This window comes from Pan paniscus, chromosome 7 (assembly GCF_029289425.2).
Source record: "Pan paniscus chromosome 7, NHGRI_mPanPan1-v2.0_pri, whole genome shotgun sequence".
Classification (NCBI taxonomy): domain Eukaryota; kingdom Metazoa; phylum Chordata; class Mammalia; order Primates; family Hominidae; genus Pan; species Pan paniscus.
Window position 1 is genome coordinate 154,990,352 of NC_073256.2, and position 6,000 is coordinate 154,996,351.

Genomic DNA, 6,000 nt, shown 5'->3' on the forward strand with positions numbered 1-6,000 from the left:
TTCTTCATATCTCATAAACTGGATCTAAATGCTTCAGAGTCCAGAAAACAAGTTACCAGCATGCTATATAAACTCTAACTCTGCAGCCAGACTGTGTTCAAGCCCAAGTTCTAGCCAGGTGTTTTCAGAGCCCCCGGGTAAACTGAGGTTCCAGCAGCAGAGCAGCTAGCAGCCCTGCTAACAGGAGATGAACAGCTAGCTAACAGGAGATGAAGGCGAGCTGGACGTGGTAGTTACACAGTACCTCTCATGGGATACTTCTTTTACCTGGTGGGCAGCCAAATGCCTGGTTGTCCAACCTATGCGCATGTGTTCTTCAGGTGAGAAACCTGTTGATACTGGCAGATGCTCTTGGGGCTCTTGTCTGATCCCTGTCCAGTGTCTGCCTGCCTTACCATGGCTCTGGTGCTGATTGCTCAACCTTGCGTTGTCCCTGGTGTCATGGGGAAAACCCAGCCTGGGGCAGCCCCTAGTTCTTCAGGTGGAAGGTGCACATTTAATCCACAATAGGAAACAAGTTCAAAGACTTTTACTTAAAGATCCTGGCCTAGGAGGGCATAATGAGTTGGGAGGGCGGTCCTTTCATGGAGCAAAATTATCTTGGTTTATTGTGTGAATTTGTAGTTGGTTTCTAAACAGTCATGTTGACATCTCACATTATTCAACTATTTGTCTCATCAGTCACCATCTTCCCTCCCTCTGTCTCTTCCTGCCTTTCTTCTTTCTTCCTTTCCTTTCTCTCTGCCTTCCTGCCTTCCTTTTTTCTTCCCTCCTTCCCTTCTTTCCTCCCTTTCAGGAATATTTATTGAGCACCTACTTTGTCTCAATACTGTTGTTAGATATCCATCATCATTTAGTGACTCAGTGGTTGTTGAGAATTAATCAGAATACTGCTGGCTATCAATTATACACATAGAAAATATAATATAAATTCAGAAAAAGTTACAAAGTCATTTATCTCCCAGAACATTAATAAAGTAGAAAATACAGAACACTGGTTTGGGGGCAAAGAATGATGATTTTAAAATGCTTTCATTGAAAATGGTAGCAGATAAGAGAAGATGCTCCCGGGGAAATAGTTTGTATTTTGTTGAATTCCATTTTGAAAAGAATGAGTGGTGATATGAAAGTTCCTATGTTTTTACCTTGCTGTATGAGAAAAAAAAAATAGTAGGCTAGTATGAAAAGGCAATATCATCACTCCGTTGGTTTTGCACAAAAAGCTTTTATTAGCTTTGTTTGGTTTTGTTTTTCTGCCTACAAAGAATATTACATGTAATTTTTAGAAATTTAGGGAAAATCAGAAAAGCGCAAAGAAGAAAACAATTTATTTACACCTAGAGCACAGAAGTAACTACTGATAACGGCCCAGGCTCAATTCTTCTGTCTTGTATCTATGCATATTATGCATGGGAGGACTTTTTTATGTTATGACATTTTAAAGACTTCGTGTCGTTTGCTATACTTTGAAATCAGCTGTTTCTATTTAATATTATAACTTAGAAAAATATTATTTTTTAATGAAATTTTGGGTTGCTACACCCTTTGTTGTAGTGAGCTGGCTTTAGAGGGCTCTGGTCTTTGGTTCTGGCCATTTCTGTCTTGGTCCCAAATCCTCTATTAACCATTTGTATTGCTTTGGGAAAGTCCCTGCCTCTCTTTGGATATCAATCTCATCCACTGTATAAAATAAAAAGATTGGAATTAAATGATGTGACTTACAAGCGCTAGTGCTCTAGAATTTTCTAATTCTACATCAGTGCAACGTCTCCCCCGAGGGCCATCGGAATCCTGGGAGCCTGTGGAGAGGAGCAGGACCCCGTCCATTCCAGTGATCCCCGAAGGCACTGAGGAGGAGAAACATCGGTCCCTCTGTGGCTTCTCTTTATTCATTACTTTTTCTTTCTGCTCAAAACATCCCCTGATCCTGCTCAGGCCCACAGAAAGGGAGTAAGCCACTGCAGCTAGCAACATTTTTAATCTTAGCATATATTATCTGTAGTGCTTCTACAAAAATAAAGTCTTTTAAGACAAAACAAAAACAAAATCTCCATTTGGGACAATAACTGCCTTTTTTCAGGACTTTAAATGTTGCATAGAGAAGGGACATAGCAAAATTGCCCCAATGCAATGACATGTTTTCCATCAATGGCTCTTTGGCTTTGACGAAGTCATCAACCTCCTGAAGGGCAGCATCATCCTAGGAGCACAGAACTAGTCTGGAGTTCAGTGGGTGTAGGTGCTGTGTGAGTTTGAGAAATTCGCTGAACATCCCTGAACTAAATCGTAATGTATCACATTGTAATAAAATATGTCTTAAGTACATCATCCTTATTATTTTACTTGGACCTGGAAGGCAGAGGTTGAAATGAGCCAAGATCATGCCACTGCACTCCAGCCTGGGTGACAGAGTGAGACTCCCTCTCAAAATAAATAAATAAATACATAAATACATAAATAGTACAGTGTTGCCAAGTGGGAAGTAATGTGAGAATTTTTTAGGAAGACAGACTGAGGACATTTCATAAATATTAAGCATGGCTTAATATTAGGAGCTAAGTTAGGTGTTAGAGGCACAAGAAATACAAGATAAATATGATCCCTGTCTTCATGGAGCTTGCAGTCTAGGGGAGGGTGAGTACTAAGATGACCAACAATAAACAATTAAAAACAACTATAGTTACAAATTGAATTTTTTCTATGAAAGAAATAACTAAGACTAAGAGTTCAATGGGTAGTCAGGAGATGTCTCTAAGGCGATAATATTTGACTCATAATCTCTGAGGAGTCAGCCACGAGAATAACGGGAGAAGCTTCCAAGTAGAAAGACCAGTAGGTGCAAGTGTCCTGAGATGGAAAGGAGGTTAAGGAAGTGTTGGTGGTTGGAACTTCATGAGGAAGTGTATGGGGTGCCAAGGCACAAACAGCTAGGAGATAGGTCAAGGAGGGCCGAGATTCCAGGTTTGACTTGATTATAAATATGATAATAATGATATTGATAATGATAATTGTAAAGATAATTAAAATTAACATTTACTGAGTTTTACTCTGTGCCTGAAGCACTTTACATTCTTTAACTTATTTATTTGTCACAACTATCATATGGGACTACTACCATACTCTTTATTTTACAGACATGTAAACCGAGGCACAGAGGCAGGAAATAACTTGCCCTAAATTACATGGATAGCCATGTAAAGTTAGCAAAATGTTTTATACAAGAATAGCCTAATTTGATTTACTTTTAAGAGGATAATTTTGATTGCCATTTGTAAAAATATTAGAGGAGGGTGAACATATAAACCGTAATTTTTAAGAGCATATTACAATAGTCAAAGAGAACCGGATGGCTTATACTAGGATTTTGGTAGAAAAGATAAAAAGGAAAGGGCAGATTTTAAATATATTCTGAAACAAAATTAGCAAAATGTTGTAAAGGATCAAATGTGGGAGATAAAAGGAGAGAAATTAAAGACCATTTGAATATTTCCCACTTGACCAATTGGACGGAAAAAACAACGTGCATTTCTTGAGTTGAAGAGTTTTGGGCTAGAAACAAACAAGGGGCTAAGGCAATCAGAGTGCAGACTTAGACTTATCACTGTCCTGCTGTGGTTTGCAAAAAGGTGGCTCCTTTGTTAACAGAAAGCAGTTGAAGAGAGTGAGCCATCAAGAACATGATTCTAGATTCTCTTCCATGTAAAAAACAGGCAGATGCTAAGACAGAGGAGGGATGAATAGATGCATAGTAGGGTATATTAGATACAATGTCTCAAAAGTACAGTAGCCTCAGCCTCTCCCTGCAAGTCTTTCTATTTTTTCTCTCTTTTAAACACATATGCGTACACACACACATATGCAGTAGAAATTATTTACGGTGTGTATCAGCATGTCTGGAAGGGGGCTGTGGGGTTTAGATCAGCTGGGTGAACACAGCGTAAGGCATCTAGGAACTGGCATCCACATTTGTGCAAAAGTCATATAGAAAACCACAAAACTGGTCCAAGTTCAGTGAGGCCCTAATCAGCAATCTGGGATTTGGGCCAGGGCTCCAGTCCCTCACTGAGAAACTGGAAACAAGACAGAGGCCAGAATCAAAGTAGCTTGCTCTCCTTTGGAATGTGGCATGTTGAGGTGGAATTCAGCTATGCAGGGACACATTACTCAGAGGTCTTCCCTGGAGCATTGGAACCTGGATCCAGCTGGATGTCACCAAGGCTCTGGCCTGAACGCAGGAGCTCATCTTGAGTTTTACGAGTCTATTTATCAGAGAGGCCTTCCTTGAATCGAATTGATGTGTGTCCTCAGAGCTCTCTCCCCACTTTTTTTCTTCCCTGAGAATGGCACTCGTCACATTTTGCTGCAACTACATAAAACCTGGTGAAAGTATAACATTCATCAAAATAGACTTTTCACTGCTATCTCTTCAGTTGATAGCACAGCGTCTGAAACATGCAAAACCTACAAAATGTTGGTCGCTGAGTGGATGTTACTTCTTATCCAAATTCACTATAAATAAGTGTTGGTATCACATAAACATGAAGACTTCTCCGAGTATCCATTTGAAAATATTCATAATTCCATTAAAATTATACAGCCTGCAAAAAACATTTCCTAAATTATGATGAATGTCCCAAGTTATCTTTATCTGAGTTTCCCAGGATGGCCATAACAAAGCATCACAAACTAGGTGGCTCAGAGAAGAAGCAACATTTTCTCTCGCAGTTCAGGAGTCTGCAAGTCTGAAATAAAGATGTTGGCAGGATCGGTTTCTTCTGGAGACTCTGAAGGAAAACCTACTCCATTATTCATTTGTATCCTCTGGTGGTTGCTGGCATTTTTATCATTCCTTCGCTTATAAATGCATCACTCCAGTCTCTGCTTTTATCTTCCCTCTGTGTCTGTGTCTCCTCTGTGTCCAACTATCCTTTTACAAGGGCATTCGTCAATGTATTAGGGTCCATCCTAATCCAGTATGACTGCATTTTAACTTGATTACATCAGCAAAGACCGCTTTTCCAAATGAGATCACAGGAACCAGAGATTAGTACTTCAACATATATGTTGGAAGAACACATTCAACCTACAACATAGTTCTTTCAAATGGCTCTGGGATGGCGTGGAGTGAGAGTTTTTGTGATGAAAGACTACTTTAAGAAGATGCTGATCTTTTTTTCTCCCTTTGCATGAGACTAGCCCCCATGCTGACCTTTTGCATAGTTGGTCTTTATTAAATATCCAGCTCCTTAGAGTAGCTGAAGAATTTTATTTGTGGGAGGTTCCACTTTGGGTGCCATAGTTTAGAAAGCACCATTCCCTGTTCCCTGCTCTGGGGGAATAGAATGTTCTCCTTTCATGAGGGCTTCTGTATTAGTCAGGGTTCGCTAGAGGACAGCACTAATAGGGTAGATGTATATAAGAAAAGGAGTTTATTAAGGAATATTGACTGACATGATTATAAGGTGAAGTCCCACAATAGACCGTCTGCAAGCTGAAGAATAAGAAAGCTAGTCCAAGTTCCAAAACCTCAAAAGTAGGGAGGCCGACAACGCAGCCTTCAGTCTGTGGCCAAAGGCCCTGGCAAACTACTGGTGAAGGTCCAAGAGTCTAAAAGCTGAAGAACTTGGAGTTCCATGTTCAAGGGCAGGAAGCATCCATGCCCTTCCAGGAATCCTTCCTCGCTCCTCTGCCTGCTTTTATCCTAGCTGCACTGACAGCTGATCAGATGGTGCCCACCCAAATTGAGGGTGGGTCTGCCTCCCCCAGTCCACTGACTCAAATGTTAATCTCCTTTGGCAACACCCTCACAGACACACCAGGAACAATACTTTGCATCTTTCAATCCAGTCAAGTTGACACTCAATATTCACCATCACAGTTTTCCAGACCACTGGCTTCTGCAAGTCAGCAGAGGGACATCCAGCTCTAATCAGCAGGAGAGGGGCTGTGGAAGGGCGCCACACAGTATTTAACCCCATTTCTCTCCTCCGTTATCATTAG